Source organism: Sorex araneus, chromosome 3 (genome assembly GCF_027595985.1).
Source record: "Sorex araneus isolate mSorAra2 chromosome 3, mSorAra2.pri, whole genome shotgun sequence".
Lineage (NCBI taxonomy): Eukaryota > Metazoa > Chordata > Mammalia > Eulipotyphla > Soricidae > Sorex > Sorex araneus.
The window spans coordinates 111,800,307-111,817,174 of NC_073304.1; the positions used below are offsets into that span (position 1 = coordinate 111,800,307).

Consider the following 16,868-nt stretch of genomic DNA (forward strand, 5'->3'; position numbering starts at 1 on the left):
GTTGTCGCCTGCATGGAGGAGGGGGCCAGCCCCGGGTCAAGGCCGAACTGCCCCATGTGTCCATCCATGTGCCTCTGACTGCAGCATTCAGAGCTCTGCGCCCTGCCCCCACCCCTTGCCTTCGGTGCATGGTCCGGTCCACTGCCGCCCCAAGCCCTCCTGCTCGCTCCGGGCATCTCTTCAGCCAAGCCGCCTGGAGGCTATTGTCCAACCCAAACTGCCTGTCAGTGCACGTGTCTATTGTGTGTGGGGGGCGGGGTTTGGGTAGTTCTGGTGCTCTGGAGACCATCTATCACAGCTTGGGTTACACTGGCGTGCCAGACGATGCCTTCCCATCCTCCCAGCTCTGGGGCCCTCATCCCTGCTCTTAGTTAACACACTGGCACTTGCACTCTGCCCACTGCTGGGCCCCAGCAGGACCCGGCCCTGCCAGAGCAGGAGGCCTCTGCTTACCTGTCATGCTGGAGCTGCATGGCTGCTCAGGGCTAGGCTGTGAGGCTAGGGGGTCAGGGTGGGCCGTGTGTGGGGCTGGAGGAAGCACACTTGCCTTCTGGGAGAGCAGACGCCCGCACGTACACACACACACCCAGCCAAAGTTCTTGTTTTTGCAGGGTTGGACCTGAGTCATGCTCTCACCCTGAGTGGCAGCGGCACCAGTACTGCCGAGCATGTGGGCTTCGGTTGGGCCCTTTCCTGCTTGCTGCCTTGGGAGGGTTTCCAAGGGGCAGACAGTCTTGCTGTTCAGGTGGAATTACCAGGGACAGAGGCTTATAAATGGGAGCCCCGCCCATGGCCAGCTGGGTGCATTAAGGAGAGGCAGTTCATGGAGAGCTGGAGATGGCAGTGGGTAACAGCTCAGACCTGGGCCCCCAGCCAGGGGGGCCAGTACCTGTGCTGTTCTGAGTGGACATGGGCTCCAGGCTCTCGGCCTGGGTCTTGCCTTTTCCTGTCCAGACTCTCATCCCTCTGAACCTTTGCTGCCAATGAACACCCCAGCCCCAAACCCTCCAGAGGAGGTTGCACATGCTGGGTGCCTCTGAGGGTTCTTTCTGGTTTTGTTTTTGTGCCATATCCTGCGGTGCTCAGGGGTTACTCTAGCCCCTGCACCCAGGAATTTGGGGGCTGGAGCCATAGTTGTTTGATCCCATCACCACATATGGTTCCCTGAGCACTGCCAGGAGTAAGACCTGAGCACTGCTAAGTGTGGCCGTAAGCCTAAATTTAAAAAAAAAAGGATTTCTGGCAGGCTTGAGGACATGGAATAGAGCTGGCTTGGCTGTGTGCACGGCCAGCACCATTCCGACTGTTGTACGCTCTGGGCTGTTTCTGCCGGCACTGGGCTGGGGCCGGTGAGCTTTCACTCACTGCATTTGAAGATGTGCTGTGGGCTGGGTGTGTAACTCCTGGGAAGCTGAGTTCCTGGTGCAGGTAGTCTCTGGGATGCTCGGACATGGGCAGGTGTGTTGAGGCCAGGAGTTAAGTGATGGCCGGCTTGTGGAGGTCTGCTTCTCGACAGTACTTGGTGGCACGGCTGCTTGTCCCCATGCCGTCCCTGCACACAGCATGGAGAGGTCTCTGCTGGTCCGTGCACAGCACTGAGCTGGGTTCCTGTCTGCGTGGACAGGTCAGCCTCCACTGATCTGATGCTGAGGCCTGTGCCCAGAGCAGCAGATCCAGACCTGTTTGGGCACGCTCTGGGATGGACACAGCACCTTGGACCTGAAGCCAGAGTGCATACGACAGCCCCTTTGGGACTGTGGTCAGCAAAAAAGGTTGGCCAGCGTCCAGCTGGCTGACACTTGGGGCTTGCATCGGGAAGTGCCATGGACCAGAGGACCCATTTCTGCCATGGCCACAGCCACGCCCATGTGTCACCTTGAGAGGACTTGATAGTGTCACTCAGATGGACAAGGCACTCAGCCCCTACACGTGAAGAACTCAATGCCGGCAAGAATCAGCCCTCCATGGCCAGAGAGGTAGCACAAGGCCCGAAGCTCTTCTGCAGCAGACCCTGTTTCAGTGCCCAGTGCCGTTCGGACCCCTGAGCACTGCCCAGTGCAGCCAGGCCTCCAGGGCTGGGAAACGGCTCAGTGCCTCAGCTTTAGCTTGGGGAGTATGAGACTGGGCTTGGCCCCACTGCTGCCCCACGCTCTGTTATCCTGACTGCTCTTAGAGCCGTGACACCTCACTAGCAGGAGGTGTGAGCATTGAGCCAAGGGTCAGTCAGGACCTCGGGTCCTCCTCTATGCCCAGCCATGTTTCCAGCCCAAACTTGATTCTTTTTGAAAAGGCAAGATGCAGTGTAATTGAGAAGGGCTAAAGACAAGCAGTGCCTTGGTTCCATCCCTAGCTGATTGGGTCAGCTGGTTCCATCCTTGGTTCCGTCTCCTGGAGCTCCCCAAACAACACCAGGAGTGACCCTGAACATAGCCAGGTGTGGCCCCAAACCTCCCTCCCGTCCCACGAAGGGGCTGGTGTTTGCACATGGTGGAGGACGTTGGGGTGATGACAGCCAGGTGAGCAGTGTGCCCAGAAACCTCTGGACCCAGTGAAGCAACCGAGGGCATTTTTCACTCGGGACTTAGGACTCAGATTTTGGGGGCACTATTTGTTCCTGGGACTTTGGTCTTTAGAGGCAGCTTTCCCAGGAGGATGGCTGTATAGGGACTGTGCCCCACCAAGTGCTGGATCTCCAGGAGGGGTGGTCAGCACAGCCGTGTCCAGGGGCTTCGGCGGATGGCACTGCTTCCTGGGGCCAGGGAGAGGCCAGCTCTGCCACAGGCTGCAGCAGCTCGGTGCAGCCCAGGGAGTGACACTCTTGAGTTCTGTCTGACCACATGTCCACTTAGGTTGGCCAGGCTGAACAGAAGGGGAAGCAGTTGCAAGCAGCTCTGAGGAGGTGACACTCAACTGCCTCTCTCCAGGAGCACTGTCTCTTTGGGTTTGGGGCCAGTCCAGTAGTGCTCAAGGGAGAGTCCCACCTGGCGGTCTAGGGTCAAAGCAGGGCTCAGGCCAGAAAGAAGAGGGGGAGGGCACGTGCCTTGTATGTTACTGACTCAGGTTCCGTCCCTGACCTCTCATACGGTCCCCTGAGCACTTCCGGGTGTGTCTAACCATCACCCCACACCCTGCCAGAGTCCAGATGAACCTGAGTGTCCTGCTGCTACCTTTGGCAAACCCCGTGTGGACCCTCAGCTAGTCAGAGCCTCTTCCAGGAATCTGGCCGGCCTTCAGCCTACACTTCCTCCTCTTCCTCTTCCAGCCTTTCACTCCGCTATGCTCATGTGGCCTTGTCTTCACCCTGACCTGTAGCTCCTGAGGCCGGGACACACGCCCTTCTTGGGGAACACTGCCTGGGGATTTTCTCTGCTTCCTGGGAATACAATTTTACAATGCTTTCTCCCATGCAAGCCCCTTGAAGGAGTGTTTCCAGGTAAGAGGAAAGAGAGGGCTGGAGTAATAGTACAAAGGCAGGGCATTCGCCTTGTACACAGCTGACCCGACTTCCATTCCCCAGCACCCCATATGATCCCCCAAGCACTGCCAGGAGTTTTCCCTGAGCGCAGAGCCAGGTGTAAGCCCTGAATACCTTTGGGTGTGGCCCAAAAGCAGAGTGGGAAAAGGACTGCAGAGAAAGTACATGGGGTAAGGCTGTTGCCTTGAGTGTGGCTGATCCAGCTGGAGCCCAGCAAGACTGAGCGCCACTGAGAGTGATATCAGAGCAAGGAGTGAGCGGCAAGCCCTAGTGCTTCCCGGTGGTCTGAAACCCAAAAATGAGAGGTAATTTGTAAACTACTTAACACACACACACAAGATTAAAATACTCTGAGTTCATTAAAAGAAAATTTAACCAGTTTTAAAGGGTCAACCCTTCTACTGAGCATAACTAAAAAAATTAATTTGGGGGCTGGAGCGATAGCACAGTGGGTAGGGCGTTTGCTTTGCACGCGGCCGAACCGGGTTCGATCCCCGGCATCCCATATGGTCCCCCAAGCACTGCCAGGAGTAATTCCTGAGTGCAAAGCCAGAAGTAACCCCTGAGCATCGCTGGGTGTGACCCAAAAAGAAAAAAAAATTAATTTGGTGTATTTAGGTACTGGAGCAATAGTACAGTGGGGAGGGCACTTACCTTGCATGAGGCCAACCTGCCATTTGATCCCTGGCAACCCATATGGACCACTGAGCCCTATTAGTACTGATTCCTGAGCACTGCTGGGTGTGGCCCCAAAATAAAGCAATTGGTATATATATGTAGATAGATAGATAGATAGATAGATAGATAGATAGATAGATAGATTTTAATTAAAAAAAATTTTTTTGCTTTTTGGGTCACACCCAGCGATGCACAGGGGTCACTCCTGGCTCTGCACTTAGGAGACCATATGGGATGCTGGGAATTGAACCTGGGTCAGCTGCGTGCGAGGCAAACACCCTACCCGCTGTGCTATCCTTCCAGCCCCCCAATTGGTATATTTAATACACTAACCCTTCCAGGGGAAAAAGCCCTTTAAGTGATTTTCTTTTTTCTTTTTTTTTTTTTTTTTTCTTCTTGGACCATACCCAAGCGATGCTCAGGGGTTACTCCTGGCTCTGCACTCAGGATTACTCCTGGAGGTGCGGGGGCGGGGGGGACCATATGGGGTGCTGGAGATCGAACCCAGATTGGCCACGTGCAAGGCAAATCCCCTCCCTGCTGTACTATTGCTCCGGCCCCTTAAGTGCTTTTAGGATGTAAGAATATACACCGAGGGCTGTAGAGATAGTACAGCAGTTAAGCTGTGCCTTGTACACAGCTGACTGGGGTGAATTTCTGGCATCCCATGTGGTCTGCTGAGCACCTCCAGGAATGAACCCTGAGCACAGAGCCAGGAGTAAGCCCTGAGAAACAAAACCAAAAAATACACCTAATAATTGCATTCAGCTATGATTACATTCAGAACCCAGAGAAGTGATTCAAGGCTTAACAAGGATTAAGTCACTTACCTTGGGCTGGAGCAATAGCACGGCGGGTAGAGCGTTTGCCTTGCATGCGGCCAACCTGGGTTCGATTCCCAGCATCCCATATGGTCCCCTGAGCACCGCCAGGGGTAATTCCTGAGTGCAGAGCCTGGAGTGACTCCTCTGCATCGCCGGGTGTGACCCAAAAAGAAAAAAAAAAAAGACACTTACCTTGCACATGGCCAACTTAGTTTGATCCCTGACATCCAGATGGTCCCCTGATCCCTGCCAGGAGTGATCCTGAGCACTGCTGGGCGTGGCCCCCAAACAAGAACAAACAGAAAGCTGAAGGAGAGGAGGTGCCTCAGTGCCTGTACTCTGCACCCCCAGGCCATCAGTCGGACACTCCCTCCACATCATCCCTTTTGACTCAGTACCCAGACAGGGCCCTGGGGCTGCCCTATTCTGGGGGTGTCAGGAAGGCCGTCTCTGTGCCCCACCCTCTCCTGCTTCCTGCTGGCAGCCCCACCTCAGACCACCTCTTGTGGCTGCTCTGAATTCCCACAGTTCATCACCCTTTATTGCAGCAGAGTCGGGAAGGCAGATGGTGGGCGCCCCCTTTGGGGGATCCTGTGGTAGTTCAATGTTTCAACTCTTGGCTTACCAGAAAAGGCACACTTGCTCAGAGTGGCTTGAGGGATCCAAATCAGGACCTCCAGAATACAAAGCCTGCACCCATCCTTGGAGTTCTCTCCCCAACCCAATGCTGAACTGTTTGGTTTGGGGGCCATAGCTGGTAGTGCGCAGGGGACACTCACCGCCAGACTCAGGGCTCACCCCGGCAGTACTCAGGAGATCATGTGGTTCTGGGGTTTGAACTGGGTCCCACACATGTCAGCATGTGGGCCAGACCAGATCTTTGAGCTGCCGCCTCAAACCTGATCGACATTTTTATTCAACATTTAAAAAAATCAGATAATGACTTATAAATGTTCTCTCCTGTCCAGTGGGCCTCTTTGCACTTCTTGAATGCACAAAGGTGTGGGGGGTGGGGTGGGGTGTGTGTGTGTGGGTGTGCGTACATGCGCGCATGTGCCCTTGTGTGCATGTGAGTGTGTGTATATGTGGTGCTGGGCTAGAACCCAGGGTTTCACACATGGTAAGTGCTCACTTGCTGAGCTATATCCCCAGCATAAAATTTCAGTTTGAGGGGCTAGAGCGATAGTACAGCAGATAGAGCGTTTTTGCTTTGCACACGACTGACCTAGGTTTGATTACTGGCAACCCACGTCATCCCCTGAACCATCCTAGATTGATTCCTGAGAACAGAGCCAGGAGTATGCCCTGAGCACTGCTGGATTGACCCCCAAACAAAAAAAATTCAATTTATTATTTATTTTTAAAATTTATTCAAAAATTTATTTTAAAAATTACTGATTTATTTTTCCGCTTGCTTGTGTTTTTGGCATTATAGCATAGAAATTATTGCTATATCCAACATAAAGTTTTTTAATATATATTGAAGAAGGTCCTTTCTATTTCTCTCTCTTGCTCTTTCACTCTTTTTGTTTTGGGGGCAATACCTGGTGACTTTCAGGGCTTACTCCTGGCTTTGCACTCAGCGATCAGCCCTGACTGGTCTTGGGGGATGAAATGGGGTGCTAGGACGGAACCCAGGTCTGCCACACGCAGGACAAATGCATTACCTCCAGCTTCCTGCTTCCCTTTGCTTTTGCGTGTGTGTGGGGAGAGTTCTCTTTTTTTTTTCTTTTTGGGTCACACCTGGTCATGCTCAGGGGTTACTCCTGGCTTTGCACTCAGGAATCACTCCTGGTGGTGCTCAGAGGACCATATGGGATGCTGGGAATTGAACCTGAGTCAGCTGCATGCAAGGCAAACGCCCTCCCCGCTGTACTATTTCTCCAGTCTCATTCCCTTTGCATTAAAAAAAAAAATTCTAAGATGGTTGTTTTAAAATCTTTGGTAGCAGAGCTGGAGCAATAGCACAGCGGGGAGGTCATTTGCCTTGCACGCGGCCGACCCGGGTTCGATTCCCAGCATCCCATACGGTCCCCTTAGCACTGCCAGGGGTAATTCCTGAGTGCAGAGCCAGAAGTAACCCCTGTGCATCGCCGGGTGTGATCCAAAAAGCAAAAAAAACAAAAAAAAGATAAAATCTTTGGTAGCACTGTCCACTGTAGCACTGTCGTCCCTTTGTTCATCGATTTGCTCGAGTGGGCACCAGTAACGTCTCCATTGTGAGACTTGTTACTGTTTTTGGCATATTGAATATGCCACGGGTAGCTTGCCAGGCTCTGCCGTGCGGGCGGGATACTCTCAGTAGCTTGCTGGGCTCTCCAAGAGGTATGGAGGAATCGAACCCGGGTCGGCTGCATGCAAGGCAAATGCCCTACCCACTGTGCTATCGCTCCAGCTCTAAAATCTTTGGTATATTTGCCAAATTTGGTATCACTTGTATCAGTTGTCCCGTTGATCTTCGATTTGCTCAAGCGGGCACCAGTAACGTCTCCATTTGTCCCTGTCACGTGCTAGTGCAGCCCAATGATATCTGCTTGCTCCAAGAACAGAAACAGCCTCAAGTTGTTCATTCAGGGATTTGACGAAGAAATCTGACCATCTAGTTGGTGGGCAGCCACGAGGTCTTCTGACATCCCGTGGAATCCAATTGGTAACAGCTCTAGTCCAGCGATTGTCTCTGAATTGCATTATGTGACCGGCCCATCTGATTTTTGTTTTTTTTTTTGGTTTTTTTTTTTTTTTGGTTTTTGGGTCACACCCGGCGATGCACAGGGGTTACTCCTGGCTCTTCACTCAGGAATTACCCCTGGCGGTGCTCAGGGGACCATATGGGATGCTGGGATTAGAACCCGGGTCGGCTGCGTGCAAGGCAAACGCCCTACCCGCTGTGCTATTGCTCCAGCCCCCCATCTGATTTTTGATGCCTTGGCAAACGAGACAGCGTCCCTGATTCTTGACCGTCGACAGAGGTCAGAACTCCGGATTCCTTCTCTCACTTGAGTGAGACATGACACTCCTAGCATAGCTCTTTCGATTCCTCTTTGAAATACCCTAATAGCATTCTCATCCTGCTTGCATAGGGCCCAGGTCACAGAGGCATATGTTAGTGCAGGAAGAACAGTGGAATCAAAAAGATGTGCCCGGAGTCGGAGGTTCTTCATCCTCTTAACCATTTCTTCAACGCTCTTGAAGGCATTCCACGCTGCTCTCTTCCTCCTGCGCAGTTCTGGTACCAAGTCATTCCTCATGTTGGTTTCTCGGCCCAGGTACACATAGCTGCTGCATTCGGAGATGTTCATTCCATTGAGAGCAAATGGAGCTTCAGGGACTAGTTCGTTTTTCATGAGCATCGTCTTGTTGAGATTCAGCTGCAATCCGACCTTTCCACACTTGTGGTCGAAGTCGGCCAGCATTTGTACCGCTTGGTTAATGTTTGGTGTTATGAGAATGATGTCATCAGCGAAGTGGAGGTGGTGTAATTGCCAACCGTCTATCTTCACTCCCATTCCTTCCCATTACAGTCGTCGCATGATGTTCTCAAGGGTGGCACTGAAGAGTTTTGGTGAAATGCTATCACCCTGCCACACCCCTCTCTTTACATCAATGATCACTTCCTTGTAGAATGGTGAGATCCTGGTGGTGAATCCACAATACAGCTCGCAGAGAATTTTGATATACTGAGTTTGGATGCCCTGTTTGGCCAAGGGCTTTGATGACCGCTTCAGTCTCAACAGAATCGAAGGCCTTCTTTAAGTCGATGAACGTCAGACAGAGCGGCATCTTGAACTCTCTCTGAAACTTCAATGAGTTTGGTCACTGTGTGGATGTGGTCTATCATGCTGAATCCCCTTCGGAATGTGGCTTACTCGCATGGTTGTCCTTCGTCTAGTGTTCTGCCTATTCTATTCAGGATGACACAAGTGAACAACTTGTAGATGACAGACAGACAGCAGGCAGATTGAGCGATAGTTGCCGATGTCGTGGATGTCTCCCTTCTTGTACAACAGAAGGGTCCTACTGGGTTTCCACTGAGATGGAACCTTGCATTCAGACAGGTAGTGTGTGAAGAGTCGAGCCAGTATATTGATGAGTACTGGCGGCAGATTCTTCAAGTGTTCGGGTCTGATCTTGTCTGGACCAGGTGCTGTATGCGTTTTTACCAACGAAATGGCGTGTCGGATTTCAGAAGGGAGGAAATTGGGAACGACATATCCATCCTACGGAATTTGGTATGTGGGCAGGTGGACATGGCTGTCAAAGAGATCCGAGTAGAAGTCGTGAATAATCCTCTCTATTGCCTTTCTGGAAGATGTGATGGATCCATCAGGACGTTGGAGGGCAGTCATCTTGGTCTTGTAGCTGGCGAAGGACAGGCGAGCATTGTGAATACTTTTCCCGCTTCAACTACACTGGCCACCACTGCTGCTCTTCTCTCTTTGACGTCTTCCTTTATTGCATCTCTGCACAGCTTTGTGAGCTTGGACGTTAGCTTGTGGTTGCCTGAGGCTCTCGCCAAACCACGTTGACGAATGAGCTCGAGAGTTTCCGAAGACAGGCGTCTGTTTGTGGCTTTCTCACTCTCGGCATTCTTCGCACAGACATGGAGGTGCTGAACCAGTCGATCATATTCCTCGTCGATGTTGTCAAGGACGGCATCTTCCCACGTTGCTGCAATAGTGCCAAAGAGCTCCCAGTTGGTGGTCATTCTGGGAGTTGCCTTCTTAGACTTAAATTTTGCAGACCTTTCTCCTCACTCTGTGAAGTAGAATTTTGCACGAAGGAGACGGTGGTCCGATCCCGTTTGGAATTTTGGGACAACAGCGACATCGGTCAGGCAAAACCTTCGATTGAATATGATGTGGTCAATTTCATTGTGGAACTGTCCACCAGGAGACTCCCGTGTCCAGTGTTTAGATTTGGCCTTCTGGAACTGTGAGTTACCATGGATGGTCTTTCAGACAGTCTCTCACCCTGATCGTTCCATTCTAGGCCAAAGGTCCCAATGTGGAATTCTTCGAGTGACCTTCTCGGACCTATGTTGGCATTAAAATTAATAGTATATTTACTATTAAGTCTTTATTGTTTGGGCTTGACGGTGAGAGAGAAGCAAAGCACTGTCATGCAACTTGGGAGCAAAGCAGCTTCTTAAAGCTATCTGGGGTGTGGGCGTGGAGAGATAGTACAGGGCGAAGGCACTGGGCTTGCACTCAGCACAGCCATCCCTCTTAGATCTCCTGCGCCCTGCCAGGAGTGAGCCCTGAGCACCATTGGGTGTGATCCCAAAAGGAAACAAAAAACTCACCCAGGCCAAGGAATTACAGGTGGAGGCAGAGCACATGAGGTCCAGGGGAGAAGCGTGGACGTGCTCTCCACAGCAGTCATGTTTCCGAGACTGTAAGGAAGCCAATGGGTGTACAGAAAAGAAAGATCCAGAAAATGACCCGAATGGACCAGCAACTTTCATATGGACTGATGCCTGAGCTCAGAGCTAGACTTGACAAATGCTAAAGAAGGGTCCCTGCACAGCGCCAGTGGGGATGGCAGGGAGGGGGCTGCTTTTTGCCTGCTTATTTTTCTGTTTTTTTGTTTTGGTTTTTGGGTCACACCCGGTGATGCACAGGGGTCACTCCTGGCTCATGCACTCAGAAATTACCTCTGGCAGTGCTCAGGGGACCATATGGGATGCTGGGAATCGAACCCGGGTCGGCCACGTGCAAGGCAAACACCCTCCCTGCTGTGCTATCTCTCCAGCCCCTTATTTTTCTGGTTTTGTATGTGTTGATTGCTTGTTCATAACTTGACCATCAGGAGATTTCTGTCAGCTGAGCATGAGCCAAGGAGCAGTATTTCCTGAGTACACTCAACAGTGAATACACACACAACAGTGAACACACAAAAATGAACACACAACAGTGAATATACACTCGACAGTGAACACACACAAAGGTGAATACACACAACAGTGAACACAGACAACAGTGAAGACACACTCAACAGTGAATATACACACATCAGTGAACACACACTCAACAGTGAACACACATAAATGAACACACAACAGTGAATATACACTCGACAGTGAACATATACAACAGTATTACCGTATCACTGTCATGCCTTTGATCATCGATTTTCTCAAGTGGGCGTCAGTAACGTCTCCATTCGTCCTAGCCCTGAGATTTTAGCAGTCTCTCTTTACTCGTTCTTCCAAGCGGTGCCACATTGGAGGCTCTTTCAGGGTCAGGGGAATGAGACTCATCATTGTTACTGTATTTGGCGTATGAATACGCCACAGGCAGCTTGCCAGGATCTGCTGTGCAGGCAGAATGTTCTTGGTACCTTGCCAGGTTCTCTGAGAGGGAGAACTAGGCTATAAGAGGTTGTGCGGCTACAAATGCAGCTGCGTGCTTCTGGGAGTGTTGTTTTATAGTCTCTGGATCTTGGCCATTGATGTCACAAAGATGTTCACCATACCAAATAATAAGCTCTCATGTCGGTCAGCTGACAGTACTAGGAAACAAATACTTTTATTTTTCTTTTTAGGTTACACCAAGCAATGCACAGGGGTTACTCCTGGCTCTGCACTCAGGAATTACCCCTGGCGCTGCTCAGGGGACCATATGGGATGCTGGGATTCGAACCTGGGTCGGCCGAGTGCAAGGCAAACATCCTACCGCTGTGCTATCGCTCCAGCCCCAGGAAACAAATACTCTTATGCAAAATGAGCAATATATTTCAATTCACTAATCCTAATACTTGTCAGACAGAAATTCCCAGTTAGTTAACACTAAAAACACACCAAGCTGAAAACATGTCTACTTACAAAATTTTTCACTAAGCCTCATTGCTACTGAACCTCTGAGCAGCAATTGAAATTCATGATAATAGTAAATACTAAAACCATGAACCACATAACAAAAATGAAATCTTATATATTCCACACATCAACTATCTTGCCAACTAATGCCATGCAATTAAATGAACTCCCCCCCTGACGGTGTTTTCTGGACCACACCCAGAGGTGCTCAGAGCTTACTGCTGGCCCAGTACTTAGGGACAACTCCTAGAAAGGGGCCCCTGGGAACCACATGTGGTGCCAGAGATCAAATCTGGGTTGGCTGCTTGCAACGCAAGGTTCTCATTGAATTCCTATACACTCCTATTATAAAATAGTTTTGTGTTAACTGTATATAAAGCTCCCCAATAGGAAAGCAAAATGTTCTTAATGTACTTGCTGAATGAATAAAAAAATGACTAACTGAATTAAAAAAAACACTACAGTAGGTTATTCTCTTACTGACTGACATACTTTAAAATAAATCAAGCATTAACTTAGTTTTTCTGTACACTTGTGTTTTCACCACAAGTGAATACACATAACTGAACACACACAACAGTGAACACACACTCAGCAGTGGACACACACAACAGTGAACACACACTCAATATTGAATATTCACAATAGTGACTCTCAATAGTGACTACACACAACAGTGAATATACACTCAAGAGTGAATACACACTCAACAATGAACACACCTAACAGTGAATACATACAACAGTGAACACATACTCAACAGTGAACACACAACAGTGAACACATATACTCAACAGTGAATACACACAACAGTGAATACACACCTTATATACACAACAGTGAATATACACACAACAGTGAATCATCTTTACAAATGTAGTTTGGAAAAGTATTAAAACACACTACTCCAGCCTTCACCAACAACCACTGTTACTACGACAACAACGACAACAGCAAAATCAGTGAATGCTTTGGAAAAGGAGACCCTAATTTCTCAAATTCAATGAAAAGTGACAGTGTTTACATAGAAACACAAAAATTGTGTCCATGTAAAGGAGTGAAAATAATCTGACAAGAGTTACTCAGAAGGAAGCCCACAGTCCAGCCCGAAGTAAGCCTTGGGGCTGTTGACAAGCCTCAAAGGTATGACCTTTATTTGACCTCCATCTTTGCACACAGTCTCCTGAGCATCTGCAGGAGTAGCCCCTGAGAAATGCAGGGTGTGGCCTCCAAAAACCAGAAATAAGTAACAGCTGTCTAAAACACAGTCAAGAGACTAGGAGCTGGCATAGGTGGGAGAGTTCCAGTTTGCACGTGTGCAGCCTGAGCCAGCTGTGACGTTTGCATTGGCCACCTCTGGGTGTGGTCCTGGTGGTCCTGGGCATCAGTGGTGCTCTAGGCCAAGAGTGGGTACAGTGGGTAGGGCGATTGCCTTGCACGTTGTCAACCCAATTCGATCCCTGATACCCCATATGGCCCCTGAGCATCACCAGGAGTAATTCCTGAGTGCGAGTGCAGAGCCAGGAGTAACCCTGAGCACTGATGGGTGTGGCCCCAACACATACACACACACACACACACAAGATAAAATAAGCACAAACCCTTGTTTAAAATGAAATCAGAATCGAAAAGTTTAATAACTGGGACAGGAGGTATAAATAAGCAGAAGAAAAAAATCAGTGATCTTGAACATTATAAAGAAAAAATAATGAAGTTTGAGGAGCATGAAAGTAAAGTGAAAAACGACTAGTGACTAAGAGATTGCATGGCCAGGGGCCACAAATCAATACACATCATAGGGGGTCCAAGGAGGAGAAGAAAGAGAAAGAAGGGTAAAATTATGCAAACAAATGATGTCAAAAACTTTCTGTGTTTGATGAACAACATGATTTTATAAATCCAAGAAGTTGAGAGAAAGTAGAAAATCTTGAGTCGTGAGCTGCCGCCAGCCCCACCGCCATGTCTGGTGTCTTCCTGTTGTGCTACTGCCCTGGCCCTGCTCAGAGCTGTTTAAAGAAACAAATATCTCTGGCAAGTATAAATAAATGAGCATATATAAAATTTAATATTATCATAACTGGTTTGATCTAGTGATTATTTTCTGCATCAAAATTTAAAAGAAAAATGTTGGGGTGGAAAAGATAGTGTAGAGGTTAAGGCGCTTGCCTTTAGGGGACTGCACCCAGCATGATTCCCAGCACTGCACTTGGTCCCCCAAAGCCAGCAGTAGGTTATGAACACAGAGCTAGGAGTAAGCCCTGAGCACTGCTTTATATGGCTCAAAAAATTTTTAAAGAAGAATAGTGCGGGGGCTGGAGCAATAGCACAGCGGGTAGGGCGTTTGCCTTGCACATGGCCAACCCGGGTTCGATTCCCAGCATCCCATATGGTCCCCCCCAAGCACTGCCAAGAGTAATTCCTGAGTGCAGAGCCAGGAGTAACCCCTGTGCACCGCCGGGTGTGACCCAAAAAGCAAGAAAAAAATGCTTCATTCTTTTGATTTCAAACTATAATGCTTCAGAATTACAGCGTCAAGAGATCATAATTCTGTTTTTTTTTTCTTTTTGGGTCACACCCAGTGATGCACAGGGGTTACTCCTGGCTCTGCACTCAGGAATTACCCCTGGCGGTGCTCAGAGGACTATATGGGATGCTGGGATTCGAACCTGGGTCGGCTGCATGCAAGGCAAACGCCCTACCGCTGTGCTATGGCTCCAGTCCCCAAGAGATCATAATTCTGGCATATTATGGAAACACAGACCTAGAAAGAGCAGAAACAAGATATAGTAGATAGCACGCTGGGTGTGGCCCCAAGCACCCTACCAGGATTAGGCCCTAGCACCACCAGTGGTAGTCACCAAACAAAAATTCTGATTATTAGCTCTATAAGAGAATATTATGTTTCACTTGTTCTGGGCCCACACTCAGCAGTGCTCAGGGCGACTCCTGCTTCTCGGCATGGGCATTGCTCTGACAGTGCTCAAGTGCTTCAGTACCGGGGTCTGAACCCAGGTCCTCCAGGTCCATGCGTGAACTCCAGCTCTCTCACCATTACAAAGCAACCCCTGCGCATTGCCGCGTATGACCCAAAAAGAAAAAAAAAAAAAGAAGAAAAATCTCCAACAAAACAAACTAACAAACAAAAAAAGAGGGAAGGAGCTATAGCACAGACAGTAGGTGTTTGACTTGCACACAACCAACCTGGGTTTGATCCCTGGCATCCTATATGGTCCTTTAAGCCCACCTGATTCCTGCAGAACCAGGAGTAATCCCTGAGAATATCTGGGTGTGACCCAAAACCAAAACCAAAACCAAACAATTTTTTTTTTAAAAGAAGAAAAGCTTTAAACCAATGTTTAACTGACTGCCTCAAGGAACTAGAAAAATAGGAATAAAGTAAAACTAAATCTGTCAGAAGGAAGATAATTCTAAATTTGAGCAGAGATAAGCAAAATAAAAAAATAGGAAAACAATAGAGAAAACTCAATGAAAAGTAAGTTAGTCCTTGTAAAAACAACAATCTTGATGTAAACTTCACTAGACTTAGAGAAAAGAAAATAATCAGGAAGGGGCCGGAGCGATAGCACGATAGCACAGTGGGTAGGGCGTTCACCTTGCACGCAGCCGACCCGGGTTCAATCCCCGGCATCCCATATGGTACCCCAAGCACCGAGAGGAGTAATTCCTGAGTGCAAAGCCAGGAGTAACCCCTGAGCATCGCTGGGTGTGACCCAAAAATAGCAAAAAAAAAAAATCAGGAATAAGAGAAACATTACTAATGATTCCAGAAAAATAAAAAGGCTCATAAGAAGTACTATAAACTGTACAATAACAAACAAGATAACCTAGATAAAAGATAAATTCCTATACACCTATAAACCTACTAAGAATGAATCATGAGCAGAAAATATGAACACACCTACAATTAATAAAAAAAGTTAATCAAAACCTCCCTGGCATAGATAATCCCTAGAATTCATAGCTTCACTGATAAATTTTTCCAAATATTCAAATAAGAAATAATGCCTATACTCAGGGATGAAGATATAGTACAATGGGGAAGGTACTTGCCTTGCACATGGTAGGTCTATGTTCAATCTCTGATACCCCATATGGTCCCCTGAACACTGCTAAAAGTCATCCTTGAGCACAGAGCCAGGAGTAAGCCCCAAGCACCACCAAGGGTGGTAACCCTCAAAATAATACCCATCCTCCTCAAATTTCTTCTTAAGGATTATACAACACGATCCAGTGGGATGTAGTCATGAGATGCAAGAATGATTCATAGAACTTATCATTGTAATATTCCGCATCAACAACATATAGGGCAGGGACAGTATTTCCAAGTGAACACAACTCCCTCCCCCACCTCCGCTAGGGGATGGAATAATGCACAGGGGTGGCAGAAGCCTCAGATGTAAGTTGTTTGGGGAGGGGGGATGCCTCAGATGTAATTGTTCACTTAAAGAAGGCAGATTTTTAGAGACAGGGGAAAACCCACATAATTATATCAAATAGAAAAAGCCTTTGACAAAATCTAGCAAAAACATAACGGTCAAGAGTGAAAGACTGAAAGTGTTTCAGTCTCACTAATGCCTCCTTTTAAACACTTCTATTCATTACAGTCCTGAAATTTCTGACCAGAGCTATTAGACAAGAAAAAGGGCAAAAATGGAATCAGATTTGAAAAGTAAGAAATAATCACTGTTTATAGATGACAAGACTTTATATTAGAAAACTCTCAAGATTACACACAAAAAATATAGTTAGAACTAACCGTCAAATTCAGCAAGGTTGCAGGATGCAATGTCAACACATAAATATCAGTTCCATTTCTTTTTTTTTTTTTGGTTTTTGGGTAACACCCGGCAATGCACAGGGGTTACTCCTGGCTCTTCACTCAGGAATTACCCCTGGCGGTGCTCAGGGGACCATATGGGATGCTGGGATTCGAACCCGGGTCAGCCGTGTGCAAGGCAAACGCCCTACCCGCTGTGCTATCGCTCCAGCCCCTCAGTTCCATTTCTATACATCTATCCCAAAAGGAATGATAGGACATTTGCCATGAATGCAG

At 48.5% G+C, this 16,868-nt stretch overlaps 1 pseudogene; it reads right to left on the bottom strand.

Annotated features, from left to right (window-relative positions):
* Positions 1-8,492: 8,492 nt before the first annotated feature.
* On the bottom strand, positions 8,493-14,821 carry LOC129403481 (uncharacterized; annotated as a pseudogene).
* Positions 14,822-16,868: the final 2,047 nt, after the last annotated feature.